A 21,083-nucleotide genomic window follows, 5' to 3' on the forward strand; every position below is an offset into this window, starting at 1 on the left:
ATTTCTGAACTTTAACGATTACCTGGATGACTCTTTCCAACAGACCCCTCTGTCTAAGAATCAAGGATTCAACCGCCAAGCTATCAAAGTAGCCGTGCTAGGTCCTAATGGAAAAACGGACCCTGGCTGACAAGATCTTCCCTGAAAGGAAGACGCCAAGGAGGAGAAATGCTTATGGTCGAGAAGATCTGCGTACCAAGAACTTCTCGGCCAGTCTGGTGCCAAAAGAATTACTGCACCCCTTTCAAATCTGGGGGTAAATGTATCATACTCCGGTTTCTTCAACTCGCGGGAGTTCGTGAGATGACAGCTAAAATTTAAAGCGGCGCTGCCTTGTAAAGGGAAACTTGCCTTTACAAGGCAGCGCCGCTTTAAATTTTAGCTGTCATCTCGCCGAACTCCCGCGAGTTGAAGAAACCGGAGTATGATACATTTACTCCTTGATCTTTTTCAAGATTGGAGGCAAAATTGGAATTGGAGGCAATTAATACACTAGACTGAACCTCTAGGGCACCGTCATGGCGTCCACCGAAAACACCTGAGGGTCTCTCGTTCTGGCAAAATACCTGTTCAACTTGTGGTTCAGCCGAGAGGCCATCATGTCAATCTCCAGCTGACCCCACCTCGACAGGAACCTGCTGTGCCGACCAAATTTTGATCTTGGCTATTTCTCTCATGTCCAGGGAACTCTTTGTTCCCCCCGGTGACCGATGTACACCACAGGCATGGCATTGACTGATTGGATCTAAATAAGTCTGTTCCGCAGCCTGAGCTGCGCCTGGACCAGAGCATTGTACACTGACCTTAAATCAAAAACATTGATGGGCAATCTTGCATCCTCCCGAGTCCAGAGACCCTGTAATCTCAGATCTAAGGTCACTGCCCCCCAGCCTAATAGGCTGGTGTCTGTGGTCACAAATGTCCATTCCCAAACTGAGAAGGGACATCCCAGGTTGAGATTCCCTGTCCGCAATCACCACACCAATGACTGACAAGTCGCTGGTGAGAGACAAAAAAAAATAATTTGTATTTCCAGGCAAAGCTCTGACCTCTTCCATTTGGCGAGGATTTTGCATTGGATGGGTCGTGGATGTAACTGAGCAAACTGTACTGCCTTGAAACAGAACATCACACGTCCAACACTGAAGGATGGATACTTGCTTGAGGGACAGCAAGACCTTTACTTGGAGTTTGATTTTCTGTATCTTGCCCAGAGATACAAAGACCCTCTGGCATCTTGTGTCGAACAAAAGACTTAAGAAGACCATGTGCTGAGTAGGAACCGGATTGGACTTCTTGACATTGATTACCCAGTCATGGGAATGAAACAACTTTGCCGTGAGGTCCAGATGATCCCAAAAGGCAAGCGGCTGAAACTGTTTTGATAAAAAGATCGTCCAGATACGCAAAGACAGTCACCCCTTGCTGATGTAACCTTGCTGCCATGACTGCCATCACCTTTGTGAATACCCTTGGTGCTGTGGCCAGCCCAAACTAGAGCTCTGTGAATTGGAAGTGGCACTGGTTCACCGCAAACCGGAGGAGGCTGTGGTGACTGGCCCATATGGGAATATGAAGATAAGCATCCTGGATATCCAATGATACTAGAAACTCGCTCTTTCCCATTGAATTAATAACCAACTGGATGGATTCCATCCGAAAACTGGGTACCAAGTGCGTGTTGAGGGATTTTAGATTCAGAATGGGACGAAAATACAAATTTGGTTCTGTACCAGAAAGAAGTGGGAGTAATAACCCCCATTGCTCCTCTGGAACTGGAACAATGACTGCTGCTGCTACTAAGGACTAAATGGCCCCCAGAAGTGCCACACTCCTGGTCTTGTCTCTTGGTAAGGAAGTGGACAGAAAATGCTGTAGAGGTGTCCCTAAGAGGCCTCTCATGTACCCTCTGTCCACCACCACCCTTACCCATTTATCTGTGTTAGAACTGAACCACTGATCCCAAGTTGAGGCCCCACCACTGAAGTTCCCAGTAGGGGGTGTAGGTAGTCATGCTGATTGCTTGTCAGTGTGGATGGCACCAGGACGCTGTCCTATCCAAGCATGTCTACCTCTCTGAGCTGCCCCGCGTGGGGCAGAAGACTGATCCCCTCAATGAGGCACCCCTTGTTTTCCCAATAAAATGAAAGGAGCAAAATTTTGTGCCCTTTGTTTTGGGAACAGGCAGCGGCAGAAGTGAACTCGTAATTCCTGTGGCCTGGGAGATTAACTTTTCCAAGGCTGGGCCAAATAAGCCAGAGCCATCATAAGGCAGGGCCTCCAGAGCTTTCTTGAATTTGGCGTCCGCCTCCAAAGGTCGAAGCCAGAGGGGGCGTCTGATTGCCACCACTAATGAGGAAGTCCTAGATAAACACTGACTTGCATCCAAAACCGCATCCCCCATCCCTCTTGCTCCCACACTTCACTGTGGGTTCAGTCTTCCATTGATTGCTTCACTGGGTCCAGGTCTGTGTGCCTGGTTGCAGGTCTCAGCTTTCACGGGTTTGCAGAAACTGATAACTACTTGCTGATATTTGTGCTGCTAAGCTAGGAGAAGCAGAGTATAAATGCGCCTATGGTCTTCGTCAGGGACCCCCGTAAGGGGGTTTGCTGCAGAAGACGAGCAGGTTGCGGCCCTCCTAGTTAGTCACCAGGGAAGTGGAGAGTGAATAAACGTGGTCGTGCAAACCGGGGTCAGGTCGTGCGAGTAAATAGTTAGCAAAGGATTAGACAATAGTCAGGAAGCCGAAGGTCATGCCATGAGACCTATATACGCCGAAGGAGAATCCAAAGGAAAGGTGAGGGATAGCCAGGTCAGCAGCCGAAAGGTCAGTTAGGATGCTATGAAACAAAGAGAAATGCTGGAGCATATGTGGACATTGATACTGTGGCACCCTAATGGTGCTAGAGCCTCCTATATATAATGTTAGGAAGAATCTGTGTGATTTGGCAGCAGAACAGCTGACCACCGAGCACAGAGAGAGAAAGCCTGCTGTCTAACTGGCAGGTCAGAAAACACAAAATGTGCCTAATGAATGGGGGCCCTCCTTCTGTCACCATTCACTCCAAGAAACCCAGAAATTTGGGACTTACATAGTCTATCAATGATTTTGCCAGCATTTCACACTAGATACTTCCATAACCCAGGGCTACAACCAATTATTTCAATCTTATTTCTACCCACTAATTAAAACTATACCAGACTTAAAATCATGGAACACTATATATATCTTATGGATAGGTGTAGTTAACAAAATCAAACTGAACACTCTACCCAGATTACTCTACCTTTTCCTAAACCCTCCACATATTTAATCTGAAAACATATTTTGCAGTCCCGCCAAACAGTGTAATAATGTCAGGAGCTTTAGGTCTCCCCCTACTGAGAAATATCAGGTGTTAAAGTTTAGGCCAAGTACAGTAAAGGCATCTAAATTGATACAATAAACTTTGTTCATAAATTGTATGAATGAACTAGATTTTTGGTGCTTATGTATACCAAAAAGACCCCCCTCCAGCCCCTAAAATCACCATAAATTAACTAACCTACCTGCACCGTTTGATCCACCGACAGTAGAATTAAAGAAATATCTTCCACTTCACAGACAAAGTAAGAAACAGGCTGCAATAAAAGCTATCAATCTGTTTGCTCCACATTGAAACATTATTGAATGCAAGTCCCTCTCTCTAAATGTCTGTCAGGAATGATGTCACAGGTGGAGTCAGAGATCTTGTAAAAGAGCAGAACTCTTTATTACACTTGAAACCACACAAGAATTGACAATGATTTGGGAGTCATGCTGGAGATTTATCAGGATTTCACATGGGTAGCAGAGGGTCAGGGTCTCAAGATTGAACACGGGTAGCAGCAAGCCAGCAAAGTTTAGTGTTGGGGGCAAAACTTGACTCAGCAGCCTATTAGGAACATTTTAAAGGAACAAAAATGCAGATGGCTCAGTGACCTAGACCAATGTAGTCCACTATGGGACTGGCCCAGGGGCAGATGCCACCCTGCCCAGCATGCCCCTGGGTAGCAGAGTGCCAGGGACTCTGGATTGCAGTTGTATACTGATGTTTCAGTACACAAGTGCACAATAACACATGGTTAGTAAAATGTCTGAAACTCATAATGGCACAATGGTAGCAGGATGCCAATAACTCAGGATTGTACACTAATAGCAGGGTACCAGGAACTCTGGATTGCACACTTTGTAGCAAGGTATCAGGAACACAGGATTGCATATGTCACTCACCGGACGGTTAGTGCCTCTGGTCTGGTACGTGGCTCTCTCCGATTCCTGCCGGCACCTGTCCTAAGCCGCGGCCGTCAGCCATCTTGACTGGATTGCGCATGTGCAGGACTCTTGAACTTAAAACCTTGCTTTTAATCCTATTGGTGTTACGGACTTACCTTATCCCCGCCGCTCCGTCCAGCCGCACTTCCGCATTCAGGACCATGTGACCGCACCCGGAGGCGGTCACATGACCACAACCTAGAGGCGGGGATTTTGAATCCCCTTCTGCATAAAAACCTCACTCTGACACTCGCTGAGTGTCAGAGCAACACTTACCTGTTCCTGGCTCCTGCTCTTCGTGGATTGCAGTGTCTTCCTGTTCCTGTGTCTCCTGTGTGCTGATCTCTGCCTGTTTGACTTCCCTGGCTCTCTATTCCCTGTGTACCGACCCGGCTTGCTGACCATTCTCCTATTCTTGTGACCCGTGTACCGAACCTGGCTTGTTGACTCCGAGTTGCCTTCTGATTCTGCCTGACTCCATTCCTGTGTACCGAACCGGCTCGTTGACTCCGCTACCACCGCTTCACTCCGCTGTACTACATCTTGAGGCGAACCTGGGGACCGCGACCTGCGACTCCTGGCAGCGAAGCCCACCCCGCCTTGCGGCGGTTCTTGGTGAACACCGGGGAGATCGTTAGACTCCGCACCTCAGGTAAGCCAGCGCTAATCAAGATTAGTAATATAGTATCCAGAATCTGTTACAGTTTGCTCTGACCATGGATACCACAGCTAAAGATCTGTTGGAGCATTTAGTAGGAAGGATGGATAAACAAGAAGCTAACCAAGAGCAACTTTTAAAATTCCTCAATAGTCTATCCACTCGCTTGGATGTTGTCCAGAACACCCTAGTGGCTGGTGGATCACCTGGGCCGGCAGTGGCCCCTGTACCTCAGGCCGCAGCAGCAGCTTCTTCCTCGCAACTACGGTTGCCTAACCCACCTAAGTTCGATGGAGACCCTAAAAATTGCAGAGGTTTTTTAAATCAATGCTCCATACAATTCGAGCTTCTACCTGGGAACTTCCCCTCCGGAAAAACGAAAGTGGCCTATGTGATTTCGTTATTGTCCGGTCAAGCTTTAGCATGGGCTTCCCCCTTGTGGGAGAGGGACGACCCCATTCTACATAACTTCAACCTCTTCTTGTCCACCTTCAAGAAAATATTTGATGAGCCAGGAAGGGTGTCCAATGCCGCTTCCGGCTTACTACGTCTCCGCCAGGGAAACCAGTCTGTGGGGCAGTATGCGGTCCTCTTCAGAACCATGGCCTCTGAACTTCGCTGTAACGATGAGGCTCTAGTAGCTACATTCTGGCAGGGCCTTTCAGACCGAATCAAAGACGAGTTGGTATCCCAGGAACTCCCTACGTCTTTGGACGACATTATCTCCCTCTGTGTCAAAGTTGATTTGCGTTTCAAGGAACGTAATTCTGAGAAGGAACAGTCGCGGCGTAGCATGATTCGCTTAGCCCCCAACTTCCAAACCCCTGTTCTTCCCCCTGAAGAGCCCATGCAACTTGGGAGGACCCGCTTATCAGCCGAAGAGAGGGAGAGGAGATTTCGGAACAAGCTGTGTTTATATTGTGGAGAGAGTGGCCATCTTCTGAGTTCTTGTCCCAAACGCTCGGGAAACGACAGGGCCTAACGAGTTCTGGAGCTGTGTCGTTGGGCCTCTTTTCTCAGTGTCAGTCAGTTCCCAATAGTAATGATTGCCTGTCTATTCCCATTTCCCTTCAGTTAGGACAAAAGACCTTCCCGCAGTCGGCTCTTCTAGATTCCGGAGCCGCAGGAAATTTCATTTCCGCCACAGTAGTTAAACAATTCGCTATTCCCACACAAGCCTTGGAACAACCCATCTCTCTGATGGCCATTGATGGGGGAAGAATCCCTGAGGGGTCCATCCTGGTACGCACTATTCCCCTTCTACTTCAGATAGGAGCACTTCATCGGGAGAAGATTTCTTTTTTAGTAATACAAAGATCTACCAACCCAGTCATCTTAGGACTTCCTTGGTTTCGTGCCCACTCTCCCACCTTGGACTGGAAATCTGGTCACATATTGTCCTGGGGACAGTCCTGCTTCTCTCGCTGCCTACAGAGAGTGGTTCCCCCAAATAGTCCCAGACGTACCCAAGAATTTCCTGTGACTCTCCTGCCTGAGCCATACCAAACCTTCTCTGATGTTTTCTGTCAACAAGAGGCCACTAGACTTCCCCCTCACAGAATCTGGGACTGTGGCATTGATCTGATACCTGGTAAACCCATTCCCAGGGGCCGTGTTTACCCCCTTTCCCTCCCGGAATCTAAGGCTATGGAGGAGTACATCCAAGAAAATCTAAACAGGGGCTTCATCCGCAAGTCTGCCTCCCCAGCTGGGGCTGGCTTCTTCTTCGTAAAAAAGAAAGATGGGGGCCTCCGCCCTTGCATTGATTACAGAGGCCTGAATGCCATTACCGTTAAAAATCGATATCCACTGCCACTGATTTCTGAACTATTCGACCGGATCAAGGGTGCCACCATCTTTTCTAAACTTGACCTCAGAGGAGCGTATAACCTTATACGCATTAAGGAGGGGGATGAATGGAAGACGGCGTTTAACACCCGAGACGGCCACTTTGAATATCTGGTCATGCCTTTCGGGCTATGCAATGCCCCAGCCATATTTCAGAGCTTTATGAATGAGCTGTTTCAAGACCTCTTGTACCAATCTGTAGTCATCTACTTGGACGACATTCTCATCTTTTCTCAAGATCTAGCATCTCATCGTACTCATGTATTGGAGGTCCTCTCTCGTATCCGAAGAAATCAGTTATTTTGCAAATTGGAGAAATGCACCTTCGAGCAGAAACAAATTCCCTTCCTGGGATATATTATTTCGGGCACCGGTCTACAGATGGATCCCACAAAATTGAAAGCCATACTTGACTGGCCCCAACCTTCAGGCCTTAAAGCCACTCAACGCTTCCTAGGATTCTCCAACTATTATCGTCAATTTATCAAGGGGTACTCCTCTCTCGTGGCTCCCATCACAGCATTGACCCGCAAATCTGCTGATGCTGGTATTTGGTCCTCTGAGGCTATCCAAGCCTTCATATTATTAAAGTCTCTCTTTTCATCCGCACCCATTCTTCAACAGCCAGATTGTTCTCGTCCCTTTGTCCTGGAGGTAGACGCCTCTTCTGTTGGCACAGGAGCCGTACTATCACAGCGAGGTCCTTCTGGAAAACTTCATCCCTGCGGATTCTTTTCCCGTCGCTTTTTACCTGCTGAGAGGAATTATGGGATTGGCGACAAAGAGCTCCTGGCCATCAAATTGGCTCTCTCCGAATGGAGACATTTACTAGAAGGAGCGCAATTCCCTATCACCATATATACCGACCATAAGAATTTGCTTTACTTACGCACTGCCCGATGTCTAAATCCTCGTCAAGCAAGGTGGTCCTTATTCTTCTCACGCTTTGATTTCAACATCACTTTTCACTCAGGATCTAAGAACACGAAAGCAGACGCCTTATCTCGCTCTTTTGATCCAGCTGACATGGAATCCTCGGAAGATAAAAAATTCATTGTAAATCCATGTCAAGTATTGGCAGCTACACACCTAAAAAAGGGTTGTCCTCCAGGCAAAACATTCATCTTGCCACATCTACGCACCCGGCTCCTTCACTGGGCTCATCACTCACTCTTCTCTGGGCATGCTGGCATTCGCAAGACCTGGGACTTATTGTCCCGAAGCTACTGGTGGCCTTCCTTGCTGGAGGATGTGAAGAGATTTGTTGCTGCTTGTTCCAAATGTGCTCAACACAAGACCTCTAGGAAGAAGCCTTATGGATGCTTGCTCCCATTACCCATTCCTGATTACCCTTGGTCACAGATCTCCATGGATTTTATCACGGACCTTCCCCCTTCCAAATCCTGTACTGTAGTGCTTGTGGTCACGGATCGCTTCTCTAAAACAGCCCACTTTATTGCTCTCAAAGGCCTTCCTTCTTCCTCCTCCTTAGCCGATATTTTTATTAAAGAAATATTTCGCCTCCATGGCTGTCCTCAACATATTGTCTCCGATAGGGGATCACAATTCATATCAAAATTTTGGCGGTCTTTTTGCAATAAATCCGGGATCAAGCTTGACTTCTCTTCCGCATATCATCCCCAGTCCAATGGGGCTACTGAGAGAACCAACCAAGAATTAGAGAAGTTTCTAAGAATATTTATCTCTAGTAACCAAGACAACTGGGTGGACCTTCTCCCTTGGGCCGAGTTCGCCCATAACAACCATTTTCATGAGGCCATCTCTAACTCCCCCTTTTTTGTCCTGTATGGCTGCCATCCTAGACTACCCACCTTCTCTCAAGTCTCATCTTCTGAAGTTCCAGCAGTGGACTCTCTGGTTCGTAACTTCTCTGATATTTGGGAACAAACCAAGACAAACTTAAAACAAGCAACTACTCGTTCCAAAAAATTCTACGATAAAAGGAGAAGAATGACTCCAAGTTTTGCAGTTGGTGACAGGGTATGGCTATCCACCCAGAACATTCGTTTAAAGGTTCCCAGTAAAAAATTTGCTCCCAAGTTTATTGGCCCATTTGCTATATCTGAGATTATTAATCCCGTAGCCTTTAGATTGAGTCTGCCTCCCTCCTTACGCATACCCAATGTCTTCCATGTCTCCTTGTTAAAACCGATGGTAACCAACAGATTCTCCACCTCATCCAGAACTCCTCCTCCTGCTGTGGATCGGGATCAAGTGGAATACGAGATTAAAACTATCCTAGATTCTCGTAAAGTTCAAGGTGCCATACAGTTCTTGGTGGATTGGAAGGGTTACGGCCCTGAGGAGCGCTCATGGGTAAGAGCCATTGACCTACATGCTCCCCGTCTACTTAAATCCTTCCATAAAAAATTTCCTTTGAAACCCTATTAGGTGTTCGGAGTCCACCTTTATGGCAGGGGGTACTGTTACGGACTTACCTTATCCCCGCCGCTCCGTCCAGCCGCACTTCCGCATTCAGGACCATGTGACCGCACCCGGAGGCGGTCACATGACCACAACCTAGAGGCGGGGATTTTGAATCCCCTTCTGCATAAAAACCTCACTCTGACACTCGCTGAGTGTCAGAGCAACACTTACCTGTTCCTGGCTCCTGCTCTTCGTGGATTGCAGTGTCTTCCTGTTCCTGTGTCTCCTGTGTGCTGATCTCTGCCTGTTTGACTTCCCTGGCTCTCTATTCCCTGTGTACCGACCCGGCTTGCTGACCATTCTCCTATTCTTGTGACCCGTGTACCGAACCTGGCTTGTTGACTCCGAGTTGCCTTCTGATTCTGCCTGACTCCATTCCTGTGTACCGAACCGGCTCGTTGACTCCGCTACCACCGCTTCACTCCGCTGTACTACATCTTGAGGCGAACCTGGGGACCGCGACCTGCGACTCCTGGCAGCGAAGCCCACCCCGCCTTGCGGCGGTTCTTGGTGAACACCGGGGAGATCGTTAGACTCCGCACCTCAGGTAAGCCAGCGCTAATCAAGATTAGTAATATAGTATCCAGAATCTGTTACAATTGGTGAATCAATCACCACTCACTATTTAAGGCACCTGTGTCCTTAGTATCGTTGCCTGTTCTTGGTTCTCATTCCCTTGAGACTCCTAGGTGTTTCCTGTGTTCTGTTCGTGTGATCGGTTTTGCTGTGGACAAGTCCTCTCTGCTCATCCGTGGTAAACTTGCCCGGTACAGACTACCTCTACTCTGCTGCATGCCTACACCTGGACAAGCCTTATCTGCTCTTCTGTGGTAAACGTACCCGCTATAGACTGCTTGCCATTCCGCTGCATACCTGCACCTGGACAAGCCTGCTCTGCTCATCAGTGGTAACGTACCCGCCACGGACTATTTGCTATTCAGCTGCTTGCCTGCATTTGGACAAGTCTCCCTTGCTCATCAGTGGTATACTTGCCGCTACAGACTACCCGCTATTCCGCCACCTACCTGCACCTGGACAAGTCTTCCCATCACCGCAGTGGTACAACTTGCTATCCGCAGACCACTGACGCTCCCGCTACCTACCTGCACCTGGACAAGTCTTCCCATCACCGCAGTGGTACAACTTGCTATCCGCAGATCACTGACTCTCCCCGCTACCCACCTGCACTGGCACAAGTCTTCACTGCACATCAGTTGTTATACCTACCTCCGCATTATAGTTGCAAGTCGCCGACTCTCCTGCTGCATAGCTGCAAGTCGCTGACTCTCCTGCTGCATAGCTGCAAGTCGCTGACTCTCCATTGACATTCCTTATCCTAAGTTGTTGTACTGCTTCAACCATTCACCATACTGCCCAGAGGATCGCTGTGATAAACTCCGCCCCTCTGGTAAGCATAATCACACCTGGTGAATCCGGGGTAGAAACTCCTAGTGCCTGTGACAGCATACTTGGTAGCAAGGTATCAGGAACACAGAATACGAGGAACAGGAATGAATTACCAGAACTGCAACTGTAAACCACTCAAGCTCAACATTGATCTGACCATGTTTGCAGGAAGAGCCACATTTTTAAAAGTCATGCAACAGCTGCAGCTTGTTAACTGCTATAGAATGCAACAGGACTGATTAACTTCTGAAACAACAGAAATCCAAGATAGAGCAGAACCTGTTTGGCCTATTATATTGGAAATACAAAGTTCACAGTCAGCAAGGACCAGAATTTCAAATAAAAATGTGTTTCTAGGTGGAAACCTGGGGTCTCATATAGAGTTGAATAATCATGTAAAAATATATCTGAACACTTGTTTTTACATCTTTATTTCAGTTGCATGTATCATAACCCCTTCACTGCTAAAAATTAAGTGGGACTCACCTGGAAGATACAGCCCCTTATTGCGAAGGGTGAGTATCACTAGTCCTCACGAGTGAACGGCTTTCCTTTATGGAAATACTTACCAATCACATAGCAATGACCTGCGAGTATTTCCTTCCTCCACCATCAAATGAAGGGGTGCAGGCCAATGATGTCATTTGTCACGGAGTGCCCCATCCACCTCCAGTGCTAGGGGCAAAATAGAGGGAGACCCTAATGACAGGGGACGGTATACAACAGAATCCATCTCCCCCATTCTGACTTCTACATAAACTGAGGTACCATCATTTGAAAGATGGTAGTCATAAAAGAGGATTGGATTTACCGATTGTTACCCTTCTCACATGGGCAATTCTTGTGAAAGCCAGTGTCTTGTTCAGAACTTCAGTATACTGTATAATGGTATAATGGTTCAATGCATGCTTTTAACTTCCTATATTTTGCTGCAAATAAAATAATTAAAGCTCAATTGGGTGCACTCTTCTCCCTTTTCCTCCAGATTACTAAAGCCGGTGAAGTACAGGCAATCTAAAGTATTGGCTGAAGACCAAAGTGTACTCTGAGAAGTAAAGTTTATTGATTGTTTTTAATAGAATCTATGACTATTCATTATTCCCGTACTATTTATTAGTGGTTATTAGTTTGGGCCTGAGTCATTATGGACAGCAAAGCAAAAAAAGGAGTAACTTTGCACCTTGGCAAAACCATGTTGCATTGGACAGGGACAGCGCCTGATCAACCACTAGGCTGACCAGGCTGCAGCCTGGGGCGCTGGGTCCCGGGGGGCGCTGCACTGTGGGTATTTTTTTATTTTTTTTAAAAAAAAAAAAATTAAAAAATTTTTTTTTTTTTTTTTTTTTACATTTTTTTTTTTCTTCATTCATTTTTTTTTTCAGGGTGGGGGAGGGGGGGGGGTCGCCGCTGGGGATCGCCGCGGGGGGGTGGAGGGCTCGACGATCAAAAGCATTGGTGGTCAGTGGTTAGCAACACACAGCCAATCGCCAGGTTGCCTGTTGCTGTGCAGCAGACAGGAAGCAGGACGTCTTCACTTCCTATCTGCTGATCTGAGGAGAGGAGCGACGCTGGCACAACTACAGGTAAGTGAAGGGGGGAACTGCCCTGCATATCTATAGGGAGGGGGAGGGACTGCCCTGCATATCTATAGGGAGGGGGGGGAACTGCCCCGCATATCTATAGGGGGGGGGAACTGCCCTGTATATCTATAGGGAGGGGGGGGGGGGAACTGCCCTGCATATCTATAGGGAGGGGGAGCTGCCCTGCATATCTATAGGGAGGGGGGGACTGCCCTGCATATCTATAGGGAGGGGGGGGAACTGCCCTGCATATCTATAGGGAGGGGGGGGAACTGCCCTGCACATCTATAGGGAGGGGGGGGGACTGCCCTGCATATCTATAGGGAGGGGGGAACTGCCCTGCATATCTATAGGGAGGGGGGGGGAACTGCCCTGCATATCTATAAGGAGGGGGGGAACTGCCCTGCATATCTATAGGGAGGGGGAACTGCCCTGCATATCTATAGGAAGGGGGGGAAATACCCTGCAAATCTATAGGGAGGGGGGGAACTACCCTGCATATCTATAGGGAGGGAGAGGGGGGACTGTCATGCATATGTATAGGGAGGGAGAGGGGGACTGTCATACAAATCTATAGGGTGGGAGGGGGGGGGCTGCCATGAAAATCTATAGGGAGGTAGAGAGGTTGATATGTATGAAGGAGGGCAGAGGAGGGGGGCTGATATATGTGACTGGGGGAGTTTTGATGTGACGGGGGGGGGATAGCTAGCTAGCAGAGTGGAGGTAAGGAAAATAGCTGCAAGGGGGATGGATGCAGGGTGGGAGGTAAAGAAAATGGCTGCAGCAGGGGTTAAGGAAAATGGCTGTGCGGGGGGGGGGGGGTTGTGGTTAAGGAAAATGGCTGCAGGGGGTATTTAAAAAATAGAGCAGCTTTGGGGGGCAGAATCTCATGATTGTGTGGTGGTCACATGGGTGGTCTCAGCAATCACTAGAATACTAAATATTAGTGAGATGGGGCTGGTAGAGGTTTGTATTTGATTGACAACAAATATTCAGATATTGCTTATATATGCCTGTCCAATGGGGTACTTTTAGCTGGCCATAATGGAGTGTTTTGTTTTAACTAAAGGGCCTAATCATTCAGGGTTTGCATTATAATACATTTTTGCATTTTCAAAAAAGGACGCCAACTTTCCAGAACCCAGCGAGAGGATAACAAAGTTGCAAGAGAGAAGAGCAAGGACAGGTAAGAGACAATGGCACAATCTGTCTAAATTTGAATGCTGGAGAATACACCTGAACATTCATATTCAGGAGTGTTCCTATACACCTATATATTCGGAGGAGGGGGGGGGGGGGGGGGGGCGCTGCGGCCGTATTAGCCTAGGGCGGCCAGAACCCTTAATCAGGCCCTGGAGGTAAATTTAAAATGTGGGGACAGATTTATAGTTGGGGTAGGGCATATCCTAGATCAACTTTAAATATCAGTGTAAAAATAAAGCTATCAAATATTTGTGTGCTCCAAGAAAAAGCAGTCCTTGTCCTTGTTCCTTACATGCAAAATAATAAACTATTTTGCACCCCTTGCATTGTAACATGGTTTGTCCAGGATCAAATTTACTCCTTTTTTGCCCTGCTCTCCTTAATGACACAGGCCCTTGGAGCGCTGTACTAGCCTCTCTTATATAAGCTTTTCGGCCTCTTATTAAGGTTTCACACAGCAACTCTTTTCTATCACGAGAAATCTGCCTAGAACATGCTATTAACTTTACATTGTTTTCAGTGCTGGGGTTTTTTCATTCACCTGTCCATGCACTGTGCCTATCATCCAGGATTAACGTCTGGCATATAGCGCCACCTCCAAGCCAAAATTGTCTCCAGAACACTCGCCTCCAAATTTCACTAAACAGTCCCTTTGCTGGTGCTACCAGAACTCTTCAAGCTGTGATTAAGCATTTTGCCTCCTGGGACTCAATAGAATCTGTCTGCCATTACTGAAAGGCAGTACCACTCACCAAATTGGTGGATCGGATTGCAGCAGCCAGTGCCGTAACAACGGTGGTGCAGGTGGGGCTGTCGCCCAGGGCGCAAGGCTAAGGGGGGCGCAGCAGCCGCCTGCTAACTGCCTCCATGAGAGAGAGAGACATTCACATTCACTTACAAGACTTTGAAGCTTCAACCCTTAAGTCCCGCAGTGGAACGCATGTGCGTTCCACTGACAGGAAGTTCGGCATTTGGAACGCACATGCGTTCCACTGCGGGTTGAAGCTTCAAAGTCTTGTAAGTTAATCTCTCTCTCCCCTCCCCACCCCCCAATGAAACATATTACAATATATTAAACTCACTTAAACCTACACATATTAACTGCATAAAATATTACAAAACCTATCGCTATATATTTTTGAAATATATCACTGTGTGTGCATATAACAATTCTTTCACTAAAGTGCTAGCCACACCCACTTGTCAAATGCCACTCCCACTTAAATGGGGTGCGCCGGTGCCCTGTCTCGCCCAGGGCACCAAAATTTCTAGTTACGGCACTGGCAGCAGCAACACACCATTGGCCTCTTCTCTGACTCTTGCTCATGCAGGGTTCATGAGAACCCTATCTGGAGCAGCTTAGAGGCCTCCCAATGCTTCCTGCTTCATTTCCCTACACTTGAGAACAGAGAATGGCAGATTGAACAAGTTTAGATTTGGCACTCCAGAATGCTGTGAATTTCATTGTCATGTCAGCGGTCCAATCAGAGAACTCATTACAAAGCGCTTTGTTTCTGTGTACACCGAGCAGGAGAAGAGCATTAAGCGCAGGTCATCTGTGGTGACATCAGTGGCTCCTCCTATAAGCCAGCCCTGATTTTAACATACCACTCTCATGTGTCCTGATTTTCCCAGGAGATTCCCAATTTTTCTACCTAAAATGTCTGATTCTTATTTTCTCATAATTCAGACTCCTGATACACCCAAGAGAATATGTTGGGATATAACAGGTTTACCTTATTTATAGAGCACCCATAAATTAAATGATATGTTATCTGAACTGTGCTCAGACTGTAAAATCCATCCCAACCTTCCTTTATATCCCAAATATTGTAAAACTGGTAGGGGATCTCACTGCCACTAATCAATTTGGATTCATCAGGACCAAGAATTATGGGAAAATTGTACATTTACAAAGCACACCTGAATAACACCACAAAATACCACTGTTGCACAGGTGCGCCTAAATGACCTGAACAGTGCACATCTTGCAAGCAGCATCTGCAAAATGAAAGTGCACCTTAATGTGCGGATAGGAGGAAAAATCTTCAAGAAGTGCACAGTGCAGAAGTGTAAATGTCCAGCTTCTTACACCTTTAGTACCGCTCATTTCACTTGCATAAACCTTTAGAGTTTTTTTCCCAAAATACTGCTCGGTTTAGCCTTATTTATGGCTGTAATAGACCATGAAAAAGAGGAGGCACGTTTTTTATTATGTGTCACTTTGTTGGGTGTGAAGCTTTTTAATAACATTGCTCAGTGTGCACTTAGAAAAGTACTACTAGGTTGGAGATCATAGAGTAGATTTATCAAGTCTTCTACAAAAGGAAAATTGGAGGTGTTGCCCATAACAAACATTCTTACTATCATTTATCTAGTACATTCTAGAAAATGACAGCTAGAATCTGATTGGTTGCTAAGGGCAACACTTCCACTTGTGCAGGTGCAGTTTGAGTAATGTAATACACTACACAAAATTACCACATGTAGTAAAGAAATCCACACAGAGTAAAATAAAAAAAATAATAATAAAAAATGGGTGGTTTCCCCTGCTCCCCAACCATCCTCAGTGTTAAATAAACAATCTGTGCGAGTTTTCATTGTAACAAGGAGACTATCAGCATGGGGTTTAAATCTATGCATTCTGGCTGAAATCTAGGTGCACCTGCGCAAATCAAGGCATGCAGCAAGTCCAAAGCTGCATTTATACTGCAGAGTTGCCATTTTGTGCTGTGTAACATCCACTGTTATGCTTGCTTGATAAGCCAGTAAGTAAATCTGGGTACACACAACACTGTTTTCGTCCAATAATCGGCTCAAACAGCCGACATACGACCGCTCGTTCAAAAGTCAAGTCAGTGTGTACAGTGACACGATGGTCGAAAGTCTGCCCAAATGGACGATTATCGCCTCATTTGGTTGGTCGTACCGTTTAATATTTTCGTTCCAATCTCGTTTCCGCTGTGTAGTGTGTATAAACTTCCTACCAATCCACAACAGTGAGTACGAAATTACAGTCATTGCTCATGACAACATGGCTGTAAAAAGTCACTAAAGGGACGTCCGCTCTTCCCTTTATCGTCCTAAATAAGGCTAGTGTGTATGCAGTCCATGGACCGAGCGATCGGACCATCAGTCGCATGTAAAATTGCTCGGCATAAAAAGTTGGTCAAAATTTCTGTAGTGTGTACCCAGCTTAAGTAAAAACTAAGTGTAAGCATATGCAAGATGGAAATGATATATATACAATGGCACTTTTTCCTAAATCAAGTCCGGAACAGTCTTTCAAATTTCAACACCAATAATGACTCTCTTGTTTGCAAACGGCGAAGTGTCGGATGGTAGGTCCAGAAAATAATTCTAGAAAGAAGAGAGGGCATGGTGCCTAATAGTGTAATATTATAGGAAACAAAACCTATAAATATGGTGGTAAATATTATGCATACCAGATATTTTCTTGTTTGTTGAGTGTATCAGATCTCTGATACTCAATACTCTGGATCTCTGGTCCTCACACCTTTACTGAGGATTCATCAAGGATCCCAAAACATGTATCAGGAATAACAGAATATGGAAAAGACCAGCAATAGTGTCATACTTACCCAGAGCCTCCCTCCGCTCAGGTTTCAACAATTTCTATTTCTCATGTTTTTACATATGCACAAAACCGTTTCTCTGTACCACTGATAGTAATCCATGTTGTCCTGTCTTTCCTATGACTGTTAATAAACATACATTTAAAAAAAATCATGGGAATCTTATTCTAACAGCTGCAGTGATGACAAAACATAGAGTAACAATCAGTGCAAAGTCACTGACATCACATAAAGTAAGGTAACTATGTATGAGTGACAGTAATATTTTGCTCAGGTACAAGAGAAAAAAAAACAACAAACATATCGCGTGTACATACTACAACTCCCAGAAACCCTTGCGAGACAAGGACGGTTGGCCGGATGTGACGTAGTTTTCGCCCAGATAAATACGGCTGATCGCGGCTGTAACGCCCTCTTGTCATTGGTGCCATCTTAGGAAGGTAAACGGCGGAACCTTAGGGCAGGCTCTGGGCCTGCGTGTAATCTAATGCCATCCTTTCTGCTACGGAGCCATCCACACGGTGCACTAACCTTAATATGTTCTTTGTTCACAGGCTCTTCTTCTGAAGATGAGAGCCAAGGTAAGTGATGACTTGTTCGTGGGATTCGGTTGGGTCCTTTTGCTTCGGCCATCTTTGTCCGTCTAGAGTCCTTCCTTTCTGCATGTTCACTCATGGCTTGTGCTTAATGGTAGTACGTGGTAGTGGGTTTATAGTAACCTCGGGCGGGGATTGCGGATCTTGCCCTGGTCACGTGTCTGGTATGTACAGTGACCGTGCAGTAAGGAGCTCGCCATGTATGCGATGTGGGTCAGTTTCCTTGGATTGTAATGACAAAATATATAATATATGTTCACTCCTGTCGACTGTATTAAGATTTTCTTTGTACTGGCGCAAGAGGAGCCTAATCTTAAAAATCTGGGGCCATTTATCTGTATGACAAAAGGTTCCCTGTATAGACCTGGTTAGTAGCTACATAAAGCACTCGAGCTGGCTGTGACCGGCACTAGGGGGTGATGCAGGTCTGCAATGATGCCAGGGCACTTGCTTGCTGCCTGTAGTTGGGCCTAATCCTCCACTGCATGCTTATTGTATGACTGTGATCTATAATGTGTTAATTATAATGTAATTCTGCTTTTCTTTCAGTGGAGGAAGAAGCGTATGCGCAGGTATGTGAATATTTTTTTTTTCCCTTGACCTTTCATTGTTAATGTATACATTTTACATTTATTGTAATTTCCAATGTGGATGTCTCCATCTACTGTGTTTGTCGAAGCTGAGGTTATTTCTTGTGGTGTGACAACTGGTCACACCTATACTAGAGGTTTTGGGGGATGGAAAGAATTGTGATGGGTTTTTAAAATGTGTTTCTAAAGCTATACCTAGCCAGCAGTGATATTTGTGTTTTACAGCATAAATTTAAGTATTGTGCTTGTATGTGTTTTTTTTTTTATTTTATTTATATCTTGCACATGCTGCCCTCCATTCCTGAATAGTCCAGAATGATGCCTGCTTTAACATGCAGAGTTTACTGCTTCAATATAAAAATGTGATGTCAGCAGTCCCCTATCTGCAGACTCAGCATTGATGTTTAAGCATCTTATTATACACATGTGGTTGCACTCCTACAGTACATAGCCTCGCATTACATGATGTATGGGTTTTTGTCTATAATAAAGCAATATTGCTATCTTAGTATTGTAAACTTAGTCATGTTCGCTTCAGAATAGCAATGCGTATATTGTATGCTTTAGTCACTGCTTTCTGTATGGTGAGCATGTATTAATGTTTACTTGCACTCTTGTAGACTGAAGCGTAAAAGGCGAAAGATGAGGCAGAGGTCCAAGTAAACGTCTCCTCCATTGCTGCATTTGAGGCCTCCAAGCTGAACACAGCACTCCCGAGAGATCTACACATACAGCCTTCATCAGATCTGTTAATGAGATGCTTTCCAAACTGGAACTACTGGCTCTCACTTGGAAGTCTTCAGTGTACAATCTGAATCCATGTCTTGGACTGACATGCAGACACCCTTTGCTGTCAGGAGTTTGGACTTGTTAGTTTCTGGTCTCGTGCAGCAAGCATAATAAATATCTTTTTGGTTAAACCAAGTTGAAGCTATTTTCCATTTGTAGCAACCACTGGCTTATTCCTTCTGAACCCTAGAGGACCACAAATCCTAAATAAAAGGTGTATAGAAAGTTTATTATGGGTGGCTTGCATTTCTTTTTTCTCCAAGGGCAACTTAATTTGAATTTGATTAAAGGTACTAGATAATACTTGTATTTAAGCCACTTTGGGGTTAATTTAATTGGTGAACTGCCATGGTAGCATCACTTATGTATTACAGTGTATGCTTTGGTAATTGCTTTCCTTCTACTTTACATTACCATAACTTCAGAGATGCAATTATATAGCCTGGAAGTTGCTAATGAACTCCATAGTTAATTGAATTATGTGGTCACACATTTTAGTGCTCCTTTTCAAAGTATTGGATGCATTTTCCAATCTTGGCATTAATTTGTTTTTTTTTTTCTTGGCTAAATACACAAATACTGTTAAGCATATAAACTGCTTATTTTCTTAATACAGGGCTTACATGTGACACTTGAACATGGTGCTTTGGTTTGAGGCTTGTTCATGCAGGTAAATACTATGCATCTGATCAGTGCCTTTGGAGGTCTTTGTACTCCAGGCAGTATAGTTCACACATTGTGCACATTTAAGCAACTTTCCAATCTTGCTCTATTGATGATGCTTTGAAGGTTTTTAGATTAAACTTTAGATTAGATAAATCCCAAATGTGAATCGCATGCATTTGTATTAAGGGGTTACTTCACTGACTTGGCGTATCTGCATTATAAACACATTGAATGGGCAGGCAATGTTTGGCCCAGTTTCAACTGGGTCTGCGGTTTCAAGTACTTGGCATTTTCACACCTGTTCATGCATTGTACTACATGCAACTGCTAGTACAATGCATGTATTTGATGCCAATGAGTTAAGACATCATTGGTTCAGGTTAAAGGGTTAAAAATAATTTTGGTTAACTGCTAGTTGTCTTAAGACAGGTGCCCAGACTGTAAGGAATGTTTGGTAGCTCTTGTGTTGGATTTCTTTAATGCACAAGTTGGGTTAATATATTTGGTTGTGTATATATATATATATATATATATATATATATGTATATATATATATATATATTTATTATCAAATCCTTAAAACATGACTGGGGTTGGAACATCAATACATTTTATGCGTTCAGTTGAATTAAAAATGAGCTATTTATAAAACTAGGTATGGGTATAACGTGTTCATGCAGTGTGGGCAAAACATGACATTTTTAATCTTTGGGGGTTATAGGAGTGGCAATATCCGTAATCGCTTTCTCCACACATGTCTACCATATAAAACTTCCCTTTTATCCTTTTTTATTTGCCTCATTCCACTTGGAATGTGGTATGAGGAGGAGAAAATTACAAAATGCTTATTGCCTGAATTAGCCCTTAATCAAAACTCTAGCAATAACTTAATTTCCATAAACTACTGTTGTCCAGCACAGAAGCATGAAGTGTCAGTTTCATTTTATAAATGAAAACCTTGTCCTATGGTAAGATGCCATGATCTGATCATGTACTGTTGAGGGCTTGCAGGGTGGTTACTTCCCAAAGTGCAAATGTTCTCTTTCCCTGCTAAGTAACAATAAATAGCCCCAAGGGAACTTCCTACCAAAGTAACAATGAGTTGATAGCTCTGCAAACCTAGTCCACCCATGCTTCATGAACCAATACTGCAGCCACAGAAAAGACCTGAATTGTGGTCCAGATCAACTTAGAAGATACTACATTCCTTCCTGTGGCATTTGCAGAGCACAAACAGGGTGTCTACAACTGTACTGAGTCCTAGATAGGCAGATAATGTACTACATGCTTGGCATTCTGGTTCACAAACAAAATGCAATGATGTAACACAGGAGTGTGTAGTTTCACTTCTGGGGTTGAAAAAATAGTCTGTGCCACCCTTCTACAGTAACAAATGGTTGTGTAGAA

General features: G+C 45.2%; 1 long non-coding RNA gene across 1 annotated transcript; it reads left to right on the forward strand.

The window, feature by feature from the left end:
- The first annotated feature begins 17,412 nt into the window (after positions 1-17,412).
- LOC142141259 (uncharacterized) lies at positions 17,413-19,238 on the forward strand. Its single transcript, XR_012688639.1, has 4 exons — positions 17,413-17,475; positions 17,590-17,616; positions 18,181-18,203; positions 18,842-19,238. It is a non-coding gene; the product is annotated as an uncharacterized LOC142141259 (long non-coding RNA).
- The last annotated feature ends 1,845 nt before the right edge of the window (positions 19,239-21,083 follow it).

This window comes from Mixophyes fleayi, chromosome 2, assembly GCF_038048845.1.
Source record: "Mixophyes fleayi isolate aMixFle1 chromosome 2, aMixFle1.hap1, whole genome shotgun sequence".
NCBI lineage: Eukaryota > Metazoa > Chordata > Amphibia > Anura > Limnodynastidae > Mixophyes > Mixophyes fleayi.